The following is a 13,042-nucleotide window of genomic DNA, read 5'->3' on the forward strand; positions in this document are numbered from 1 at the left end:
GTTAAGCATTTGCCTTTGGATTTATATGATCTCAGGGTCCTGATCTCAGGTCCTGAGGTCAAGCTCCTGCATGAGGCTCCCTGCTCAGTGGGGAGACTGCTTCTCCCTCTGCCCCTCCCCTGGCTCGTGCTTTCCCACTCTCTCTAACATACTCTCTCTCTCTTCAAAAAATAATAATAAATAAATAAAATTCCATTTAGTTAACATACAGTGTAATATAGTTTCAGGAGCAGAATTTAGTAATTCATCACTTATATTAAACACCAAGTGAATATAGGGGAGATTTCAGTTTTGACTTAGGTTTACACCTGTCATTTTCCCTCTAATGTCAAGAGAATGAGAGCTTGCTCTGGTTCATTATTGAATATTGTTTTCCCCAAAGAAAATGACAAACTAAGACATCTGGTTCTTTCATGTTTTGTTCTGTTTCAGAATAAAGATATTAGGACTTGGGGCGCCTGGGTGGCTCAGTGGGTTAAACCGCTGCCTTCGGCTCAGGTCATGATCTCAGGGTCCTGGGATTGAGCCCCGTGTCGGGCTCTCTGCTCAGCAGGGAGCCTGCTTCTTCCTCTCTCTCTGCCTGCCTCTCTGCCTGCTTGTGATCTCTGTCTGTCAAATAAATTAAAAAAAAAAAAAAAATCTTTCAAAAAAAAAAAAGATATTAGGACTTGAGAATAAGCCTCAAGTTAAAGGCTACAATAGTCCTTTGAAAAATGCATGCCTAAAAATTATACTTTTTATCATCAATATTTAATGCAGAAACTCTACACTTTACTGTATAAATCCAAAGTTAATTCATATTAGTATTTATGACATAATTCCACCACCACAAGAGAGGTCTAGATAAAAGAGAGTGGGTGTATATTTTATTACTAATATGGAAAATCTGATGTGAGAAACCACATAATTAAATTCACAAAATATTTCATTCCTCCAGTACAACTAATTTTTTAAATAGTGTTGAGTTGTTCTAATAGTTTATATGTGTGAATATGTCGGAAAAAAATGTTAAAGAAATGTATTTCATGTTAGCTTATTTAGTCACAAATGTGACTAATTTATTATTATATAGCTCTCTGAGGCATATACATTTCATTTTTGAACAGTATCAGTTCAACAGATGTGAAATGTATATGTCTCAGACAGCTATATAATATTTTTAAAGCTATGTAATATTTTTATGCCAATTATTTTATGACATGGGCTATTTTTGTTATTCTGTTCTCTTGACAAATTATTATTTCCTCCCTTAATGAATTTTTTTAATACTGCAACAATCTCAAAGAAGCCATTTTGATACCAGTTTTTTTTTTATGGCTATATTTTAAGACCACTGGAAATGAAAAAAAAAAAAAAAAAAAAAAAAAAAAACCTCTCTGTTCCTTAATTTGCCTTAATCCCTAATTCTGACCCTATTCCTGTCACCAATCTCTGGGGTGGCGGATGGCTAAATCACTTGTAAACTTCCAAGTAATAGGTCCAGAAAAGAAGCTATCAGACAACATTCTAGGACAAATGCTACTGGATTTAATTTGCATAATTTAATTTAATTTTGTTGCTGCATGGTATCTTGTTTACTGCTCCAACTGCTTCATAATGATCCATATTTTGCTTTTCCATTGCCCTAGAAATACAAGCCTAGGTTACTTTCGGTTTTCTGCTCCTGAAATTAGTATTACAATGACAATCCTCATACTCGTCCTCTGACCTACTATCATGAGAATTTTGGGGGACCTATAATTGCATGTGATTGCACAGTACATACACACTTACTATCCCTAAGTAGGGCAGGATTGTCCTATGGAACAGCTGTGTCCATTTGGACTTCTACTAGAAATGTAGGCTCTCCATGTTTCACCAATTCTTGGAAATAATCTTGTTAAATTCACCAACTGATCAGAATGAAATAGCACTGCATTGTCATCTAATGAGGTTATGATCATCTCTTCATATGCTTTTTAGACATTAGTGTTTCTCTTTCCATGAATGGCCACTATTGCCTATTTTTTGTTTGAAGTCATTGGTGTGTCTATGCACACTTTTGCATATTTCCTTGAGAAATATATTTTTGAACTTAAAAGTGACATTGCAAAACATAATCCTTTTGTTGGATTTTGGAGAAAATGTCATTTCTGGTACTGAAATTGTTTTATTTAAATGTAGCAAAATCCATTATATATTTGCATTATGATTGTCAACTACTTTTTCTTTTATTCAGAATTATCCCTTTCAAACGGTGTTTTTAATCCAGTTGAAATTCAACAGTGGGCCATCCATTTTCTCAATACTGTTTCTTATTAATTAATAAGAAACATGTAGTTAATGTAATTAATCCATTTTCTCAATACTATTTCTTATTAAACAGTCTATCTTTTTAGCCCACAGGGTCGATTTCTGTGTTCTTTATTCTATTCCCTTGGCTTTTATGTCTGCTTTTTCACAGATACCACATTGTATCTTCAGACCATATTCTAATTTTTGTAGCGTGAGTCCCCTTCTTTGCTTTACTTTTTCAAAATGGACAGTTATTCAAGTACATTTTGTGCTTTTATATAAACTTCAACATATGATGTTTAAATTATTCACAAATTCTGTTGGAATCAGATTTAATTAATACTAATTTGGTGAGAATTAACATGTTTACAGTAAGTTATTTCATCCATATTGAAATTTTGTCTTGGGCACAGAGAGAGCTATATTTATGCAGATAAAAATTTATGTGTTCTTTATGTTTTGAGGTAGAGTTTTAAGATTTTCCTAAAGCTTTTGTATATCTACATCTTTCCTTGGACTAATACCTAAATCATTTTTTATTATTTATGAATGACACTTTTTTCTATTTTAACACCTAGCTGGTTATTTGTGGAATAAAAAGACATTATTGATTTTCATGGGTTAATTGTGCCAAATTCATTCTTACCCAGAAGCCTTAAAAATCATTTTATTAGTTCCATAGTGTTCTGGTGATTCTGTATGATTATCAAGTACTCTGCAAAAAATGACAGTATTTTTCTCCCTTCTAATCTTTATACATTTTATTGTTTTTTTATTTCTTACAAATATGGCCAAGACATTTAGTAAAATGTTGTAATATAACCATGCTAAGATATATCTGTGGTCCCGCTGATCTTTTTTTTTTTTAATTTTTTATTTTTTATAAACATATATTTTTATCCCCAGGGGTACAGATCTGTGAATCACCAGGTTTACACACTTCACAGCACTCACCAAAGCACATACCCTCCCCAATGTTCATAATCCCACCCCCTTCTCCCAAACCCCCTCCCCCCAGCAACCCTCAGTTTGTTTTGTGAGATTAAGAGTCACTTATGGTTTGTCTCCCTCCCAATCCCATCGTGAAATAAAAGACAACTATCATATGATCTCCCTGATATGAGGAAGTGGTGATGCAACATGGGGGCTTAAGTGGGTAGGAGAAGAATCAATGAAACAAGATGGGTCCTGCTGATCTTAAACAAAAAGCAAGTATTTCTTTCTAAATTTCCTGCCGGGATTTGGTATACAGCTTTCTATAAGCTATGGAAGATTCTATCTGGCTTCCTGAGAGATTTGAAAAAAACTTTATTTTTTTTTTTCCTAATACTACTAACTTCTTTTCCTCATTCTATTGAAATAATTATTTTCCTTCAATTAATGTGATAAGTTGATAAATTTCTGATGTGGAATAGCATTTTTATTCTTGAACTAAACTCTAATTGATCATTATAAAATATTTTAAATAATTTCTTGACTTTTGCATGTGTCACAACTTAAATGAGTCTATCATTCTTTTTTTTTTTCCTTTTTTTTTTTTCATTTTCCAGTTTGGAATCAATGTTACATTACCCTCATGAAACTAAGTGGAGAACTCTTAAATTTCCATCTTCATCAATAGTATATATAAAGGTAACTGGTTCTTTAGAATGTTTGAAATCATTTGGTCTGTGACTTATTGATGGAAATGGGATGGGCTCTAATCACCATCTGAATTTCTTTAGTAGATAATGATTTACTGAAATTTTCTATCTTGTTTTGCACAAATTTTGGCATTTGATATATTTTCCAAAATTTAAACATTCCTGTTTAACATTGAAAATTTATAATCATGCAATCGTTCATAATTGCTATCTTGCAATCACTATCATGTCTATAGTTAGATATTTCTTTTTCATTCAGGATTTCATCTATATTTAAATTGGTTCTGTTGTTCTTGACCAGTTATCTGGTGATTGCTTATTTATTAATCTTTCCAAAGAACTGGGTTTTGCTTGGTTAAACTTTTATTTGATTGTTTTCAAATTTCAGTGATCTCTTCCATTCCTCCTTCTTGCTTGTCTAGATGTCTTTATCATGCTGTCAGTGTTCTACTAACTTCTTGAAATAGATGTTTGTCTTGATTTATTTTTAACTTTTTCTTGCTCTTTGATGAGTGTACTTAAAACTAGTAATCTTTTCCTAAGCAGAATTTTTCTGTGTTACAGAAGTTTTGGCATGTTATGTTTTCATTGTCCTGTATTTCTAGGTATTTTTCTGATTTGTCTTACGGGATCGTCCTTCGTGTAAGATTTATGTTTTAGTTTCCAGATGTATTGAGTTTTAAGGTATTCCTTTATTATCAATTTCGTATTATTGTATTATGATCAAAGAAGATGGTTTTTGAGATGTTGACTCTTTGAATTTATGAAATTTCCTTTGAGGTCTGTGGTGTGTGGGCTTGAAAAAAAGTAGGAAGTTCCAACTCTTGTGTTCTAGATCCATTTTTAAAAATAAGATCTAACATATCTATTTTTTTTCTTATGGAGTTTTAAAAGTCATATTAAATTTGTTTATCTGTTATTAAAATTGCTAACCCAGTTTCTTTTGGTTAAGAATATCTTTTTTTATATCATTATATTCAAACTCCTATTGTTCTTTTATTTCAAGTGAGTCTTGAACCTTTGGCTGATATATAAAGAATTTTCTTTTATGTTGATTATTGTTCTCCTAGGGCTTATTTTTGTCATCTTATTTTCTATTTCTATCTGTCATCCCTATTGGTTTTTTTTTTAATTTTAAATTTTTTATAAACAGATATTTTTATCACCAGGGGTACAGGTCTGTGAATCACCAGGTTTACACACTTCACAGCACTCACCAAAGCACATATCCTCCCCTATTGCACTACTGGGTATTTACCCTAAAGATACAAATGTAGTGATCCAAAGGGGCACGTGCACCCGAATGTTTATAGCAGCAATGTCCACAATAGCCAAACTATGGAAAGAACCTAGATGTCCATCACAGATGAATAGATCACGAAGATGTGGTATATATACACAATGGAATACTATGCGGCCATCAAAAGAAATGAAATCTTGCCATTTGCGACAACATGGATGGAACTAGAGCGTATCATGCTTAGCGAAATAAGTCAAGCAGAGAAAGACAACTATCATATGATCTCCCTGATTTGAGGAAGTGGTGATGCAACATGGGGGCTTAAGTGGGTAGAAGAAGAACGTATTGGTTTTTTGGTCTTCCTTTATGCTTGTTATTGCATAACTAATCTCCTGATTTGAAAGTTAAACATAGTAATTTTATTCATCTAGTGTTTACTCTTAACTTTCTGCTACTACTCAGCACATTTTTAATCTCCTTGCAGCCCCCAACTCCCACCGCCTCATCACATTATTATCATCTATAAATTGAGTCTTGGTTGGTTTTATATAGAAAATTAGGTAGAAAGTAGGTACACGTAGGTAGGTAGATATGTAGGTAGACTATAAATAGATAGCTATATAGAGATACATCAACATACAGTTTGGTAAGGTGCACTTAATCCTTATACTTGTGGACAAAGATAATTTTCTTAGTCATTCACTCAATGTTATTTTCAATCTCATATTAAATATGCCTGAATTCATTTTCTAAGGCTTGTTTGTTTGGTTGGTTGAGTACTTCCTTTAAGACCGATGGCGACACTTTGAGGACTTACACCAAAGAATGTAATTCACTTTTACATTTAAATGATAGATTAGTTGAATAGCTAACATTGGTTCTAAGTTTCTTTCCTTCAAAATCTTAAAAATACTACTGCATCAGTTTCTTGCACTGAGACATTTGGTGAGAAATCCAATGTCATTTTAATTATTGTTCATTAATAGATCTTTTCTTTCTCTATGGAAGTTTTTAGTAGGTTTCATCCTCTTTGTTTTGTTTTGTTTTGTTTTGTTTTTACTTTGGAATTCTCTAGGGCATTTCAGTCTGAGGTATTTCATTTATTTTTATTTCTGAGCATCTTAGTCATTACTCTTCTATAAATATATCCATCTCTTAATATTTTTCTTCCAAAGAGATTTCCACAACTATTGGAAATCCTGCTTTTATTTTTGAAATATATTTTTCATTTATATTTTCCATCTCCTCATTATTTTTGATACCATCTAGGAAAATTACCACACTTCATCTTCTAGAGTATTACTTTTTTGGTGCAATTCATTCTGCTCTACAAAATGTTTTGAGCTCCCGTCCCACTTTTTACACTTGTCCTATGCAGGGTCTTTCCTGGGACCGTATGTCTATGAGACACAAAGGGAGAGGCAAAACAACTAGTACTGCAATAGATGTTGGAGTCAGGCATGGCTGAGAATTGTTCTTCCCTTATGCCATAGGCTTTGCCGATTTTCCCAGCAGTCTTCCATGGTGATTATCACCTAGCTCTTAAGTGTCAATGGAGAAGAGTTGAGAAAGAAAACCATTCAGGGGCTGGTGGGTATGTGTTTATATATATATATATAGCTTGTTTATATATTTTTTTATATTTTTACTGCTCCATCCAAGCTTGAACCTTACCCCACAGTTGTCCCAATGGGCATTGCTGCCTTCCGCCTCTCAGTTGCAATGTGGCACGCAAGGATCTTCCCAAGGGGAGGAAAAAAACACCCAGTAAAAGCTTTCTTCTCAGCAGACCTTTCATCCATGGCCTACTTGGTTGTCAGTTTCTCCTCACACCATGACCCAAATAGCTCTGTCTCCACAGGAGTTTCAGGAGTTTCAAATGGTCTGTATCAAGCACAAGCCCTAATAACTCTTTCCTTTGCTTCTGTGGCATCTCTGGAGTTCAGTTTGGGAAAGATTATGTTTTTCACTATTTCCTCAGAAACTGGAGCTAGACTTAATTTCTCTGAGTCTTTCTCTTAATTCACTTTTATCAGTTCTCCTTAGAGAGAGTAAAAGAAGTTTACATAATTCCAATCCTATTTTTAAATGGTTGCTATTTCTTAAAAATTTCAGAAAAATAGCAGATAGCATGGGTTGAGGCTCAGAAATGTAATTAAGGTTAGACAGATGTTAATATCACTTACTAATTATTTAGAATTTAAAAATATGGATGAGTATCCTGGAGTGAGGATGGTAAAGGTCAGGAATAGGGTGATGCTCAGAGATAATTTTCAAGGATAGTTCTTGTATATATGACATAAAAACTTTTTAAATATTTTAACATTAGGGCTTTTTTGAGACTCGGTCAAAGTTGCATAAAAATGCCCTTATTCTTTATATATGTTTATAAAAAATAAAAAAATAAAAAATAAAAATAAAAAAAAAATGCCCTTATTCTAACTTATATGTTAATGTATCTCTGTTTATTGTCTTCTGTGAGCCAAACACTGTAACATGCTTCTGCTTATCACTTAGGAAAGTGCTTTCTTATACATTGTCTTGTATGATTTCTCAGGCTCACAAAAGGTGAGCTATCCTAGGACTCGGGTCTTCTGCTTCCAGAGTCTCAACACTTGCCCCTAGACTCTACAGAGTGAGCAGAGGTAATTCTGAGTATAATTAGTAATACAAGTTAACCAATTTTCTCTTTACTTCCAGCAGCCTTATTCAGATACCAGCTTCCCAGGGATCCCTTTTTGGCACAACTTACTTGGAAATGACATGTTCACAAACTTTGACATCCACGGTCTTATAAAACCTCACATCCCACACTGTCCCATTCCCACACTGTCTTACTAGATGATTACCCAGCTCATTGCATTTGATGGCATTTTTAAGTAGATAGTGGATTAATTTGCCTTGCTCTCAAAGGGTGTTTAAATAATTATCAGCAGCCTCCAATGCCTTAACTCAAGGGCATGAATAATGCAGTAATTTCCAGCTCTCTGGCAGGGCTAGTGGGAGAAATGTTTTTGAATCTTGGGGTGTGGGAGTACTAAGAATTGGGCTTGACATTAGCTGAATCACCCTGTGTGGGCAGCTCCGCGCACAATACCCACATAGTCGGTTAGCCTAAACTTACAGTAGTCGACCTAAACTTGTAGGTATGTAGAGGCTCAAGACTCAACTTCGAAAGATGAAAAATGTCAACACTTTTAGAGCCATTGAAAACCATGTACATATGTAACCATATTACTTATGTTACATAGTTATTTGTATAACAAATTACTATGAAACTTAATTCAAGATGAATGATAAAAGCATGTTAACGTGTTTTACTTTGTACTATGTGCTCACATCACCTTAAAAGAATTAGGTCAACTAATTATATCAGTTGAAGTCATAACTTTATGTTTTTATTTATGTTTTCAACACAGTTCTACCCTGGCCTAAAATGCCCCTATGTGATCTATGCCCCAGCAACTTTCCCACATTCTTTCTCTTGCTCAGCTCCAGCCCCACTGGCTCCTTGCTACTCCTTGATCTTACCAATAACACTTTGGTGTTCTGTCTTCTCAGAAACAACCTTGCCCCATATTTCTTCTGGTGCTAGGCATTCCTTCACTACCCTATACACATGGCACCATACCATCCACTCTCTCTCTCCCCATCCCTACTGATGGGATGCCCATTTCCAACCTCTGGTAAATAGACAATATTTACTTATGTATTTTCTTTCTTTCCTTACTAGAATCTAAATTCCATGACAGCAAAGACCTTGATTTGTTGAACCCTTGTGTCCAGGCAAAAGATTGGAAATTCAATAATTATTTGTTAATGAATAAACCAAAAGAGAATTTAATCATGTTTATCATAGCATTATTCACAATAAGTAAGATATAGAAACAACCTAAATGTCCATCAACAGATGAAAGGATAAAAGAAATATGGGAAAACACATAATGGGATATTATTTAGCATGAGAAAGGAGGACATCCTGCCTGTTGGAACAGCATGGGTGGACCTTGAACACGTTATGAGAAATAAGATAAATCAGAAACATGCTGTATATCTTAAATTTACTCAATGTTACATGTCATATTTATCCATTTTAAAATAAAAAAAAAAGAACTTCAAAGATCCTAGATACTATAAAGGTTAGGGAAGAGCCTTACGAGATACAAAATAAAAATAAATTCCAATCTATAAAATAAAAAATTTTAAAAAGAGAATTGAAGCACCATGCATGTTCGCAGTTTGAATCCTATAATTCTGAAGTAATGTCATATGAATGAAAAATGGCATAATGTTTCTGCAAATGCCTAAAAGGACATAATGTCTTACATAAAATAAAAAACATTATTAACATTTTTTCTGGCTTTTAACACTTTAAATTATTCTTCATTACTGCTTTAATAGCCAAATGAAGACAGAGTTTTTAATCATCTGAATCTTGTTTAATTTAAAATATTTAGAACTAAAAGCATGCCAATAAAATCAACAAGCAGTGAAGTACCTATGTGCAAGTTTTTAGGTGTTTACTTCTATACTATCAATTGAATGATCAGTAATTAACTTATGCTTTGAGATTGAGACTTATCAGAGTCCTTATTAGAACCACATCATGAAGTTAGATGGCATATGTAATTTTTATTCTACCACATACATCAGCATACCAAACATCACATGATTCTATTTTGGCAATCGGGTTAACTCTATCTCTATACCTTTCTCTGCTACTGTGGCAAAAAATTCAACTACAGTCGTTACTGAGGCATTTCTTCTTTTTTGTCTAAGTTTCTATGATGATCTGAGGCCTTTATGCTGTCTAGAAAATGAAGGGTCCCTGGTCTTTCATTCTCACTAAGGGCTGAAGGCATGCTTGTATTTCAAATTGACATTTTCCCTTGGGGAAAGTAACATGCTAAGTGCAACAGAAGCTATTGGCTCCCTGACTCATCCTCCACTTTAACCTCTCCTTTTTAGCCCTCTTGAACAGAAGTAACTATAAACGTCAACAACACAATTTACCAAACTCTATGGAAGCTTGGAAGTCATGGTATAGAGTCTGAGCAATGACTGAAAAGCAGAAGCTCACTGATACTGCTACTTCCCCATTCTGCTTCCTGAAACAGTGACATGAGGCTGCCAGTACAGATGCCATATGAAAAGCAAAAGGATAAAAAGCAAACATGCTAAGGCTGGCAGAATGCAGAGACAGGAGGAGCCAAATGACATTGCCAGACAGCTGAGATAAGGCCAAGAACCTACTACCTATGAGTTAAATTTTACATCTAAAAAAATACACACCTATTTGTTTTAAGATATTTAAAAATTCTCTTTTTTTATAGCCGAAAACATCTCTATTTGAAATACCAACTTTGGTTAAAGGGATCTTTGTCTATCACAGCAGCCATGCAGCTGAGGACCCCACATTTTTATGTGTATCATTTTGCACAGTTGTGCTGTCTTTCCAGGCTATTGTGAGAAAGTGGGTATAGCTACCTGTTATTCCTGGTAGCACTTCAAAAGCCTGCCTACTTCTCAGTCATGGGGAACTTTGACTTTCCCCAGAGTGAGCAGTTCTAGCCTTTTTCCTGTCAGCACTTTATTTATTTTCTTCTTTGGAAAGATCAAGCATATTCACTGAGAATGGGACTTTACACACATACGTTAGCATCTCTTCTCAAGGATGAAATAGAGGAAGGAAAGGAATAGGGAAAGAAGATGCTAATGTTAGGTACTTTTTTCCTATTAATATTCTCAATTACACGCTTATAACCTATCCTTTCTGGGAGTAAATAGTTGATTTAGTCATCCAAAAGATCAGTTTTTAATTCCAGAGTTTGTCTCAGCTACCAATAATCAATCAACTGAATGAAGGACATACACAATACATTGTTGGTTAACATACCAAAGGACAAATGTCCATATTTCAATCTCGCCTATGAAAAAATAGTTAAAAACACAATCAAAGTTTAACTTGAAAGCAGATTCTGTTACTAGGAGTAAAAGAAAAGTCCCATTTCAGCTCTTTCTTAGCCACCTGAAATCACCTTCAAGCCAGAGTCTACGTATTACATTCATATCAAGCATTATTTTCAAATATTTCTCTCTGTCTAGAAATAAACAGAATTTGTTTGCAAAATAGTTAAAAACATAGCCTTATATTTTTTCTGGTTATAGAGAAATATGCTGCTATTTCTTTCATCTTAGAAAAAAAAAAATCGTTCAACTCCACATTTTCCCACCTGCAGTTGCCCTATTTCTTTGTTCTTTTTTTGCAACAATTCTCTTCAAAGGAGATTCTACATTTACTGTGTCCAGTTCTTCTCTTGTACACCCTTAAACCTATTCTAATCAGGATTTTAGTTCCAAGAGCATCAACAAAGCTGATCTTGTCAAGGTTTCCAATGGCTTCATTGTTAAAACCCAACAGCCAGTTCTCAGTTGATTCTCCCCCTCACCATCATTCATTTTAGTTCTAAGATTTCAGTTCCCTGCATTCTCTTAGTTTTCCTCCTAACTAAATGTTTCTACATTCTCAATCTCGTGTCATCCTGACAATCTCTCCTTACCCATTAATGTGGAAGTGCCCTAAGAATCAGTCCTGAGATCTCTTCCCTGTTCTGCCTCCACATACTTGCTCACCTACTATGATGGTTTTAAACACCATCTTTATACTAGTACCTGCCAAATATAAATCTTCAGCCCAGACAGTTTACCTGATCTCCAGGCTTATACATCTACCTGCCTCCTTGAAATATCCACTTGGATATTCAAAGGAAATCTCATATTTAACATACATAGAGCTAAAGGAATTAAAAATTCCTTTTGCCTAGGAATGAAAAATAGAGCTCATCATTTTGTAAGAAAGAAACCTACAAATACATCAATATATTATCTACCTTTTGAGCCTGGCCAGTTTTTTTCAATAATTGAATCAGATTAATATGCAGATTTTAGAAACAATGTTATAAATTTTCCAAATATAACTTTTGTTTTACGAAATAATGTGTTTCAGAAGAATCAAATAAAGTTTTCTCTTTTCCCAACTCTATTCTCCTTGATTCAAAGAAAAATGTGCCAAGTTATTCCAAAAGAAGAGTTATCCTATCTTTGTCCATTTTCGTCTCAAAAATGAGCAATCTCAAAGTCTTGTGTTACTCCTATTGTTAACAACAACATTGATCAGTTTCTTTCCCCCTTTCTCATGCTAAATGCAGACATGTTTTCCATTTTCCTAGGATTGTGAGAAATAGCTAAGCAAAGAGTTATGTGATTATAGCCACTATTTTTTTTTTTTTTTTACCAGTTTAGAGTAGAAGCTATTCCTAATGTGAAAGGACTAGATGAAACACTTTTTTGGATTTGGTAATTTTCTGAAGAATCCTCAATAGACTAGAGATACCGATACCACAAAGATTATAGTTAATTTGGGGTGATAGTAGTGTGACCCCGGGGTAATGTTGGAATCTCTTTAGCTTATTCTACAGGATAAAATAGAAATAGCAGGAATTATGTTAAAATTGTGTTAACAATTTCTAGTCATTGAACCTTTAAATTACCAAGGATATTTTGCTAATTTCTACTTATTGTTATAAAATATAAATACCTTGATCTCTGGAGATAGTCTGCAAATAAGAAAATCCTTTGAAAATCTGTTCATGTTGATGCTAGGATAAATATGAAAGGAAAATTTCATTATCTTTAAAGGCAATTGGAAATGGGTTTAGAAACTATTGCCAACATTTTGTTCAGTAAGATCTACCACAAAGAAAACCAATACTAGAGAACAAAAATCACAAGTTGCTACACTCTTCATTAAAAAAAAAATCAATGAAAATACCATAATAATTATAATCTTAATAGCAGTTCACATTTACTGAGCAGAATCTTTGTA

The sequence above is a fragment of the Mustela lutreola genome, chromosome 8 (assembly GCF_030435805.1).
Source record: "Mustela lutreola isolate mMusLut2 chromosome 8, mMusLut2.pri, whole genome shotgun sequence".
Taxonomy (NCBI): Eukaryota; Metazoa; Chordata; class Mammalia; order Carnivora; family Mustelidae; genus Mustela; species Mustela lutreola.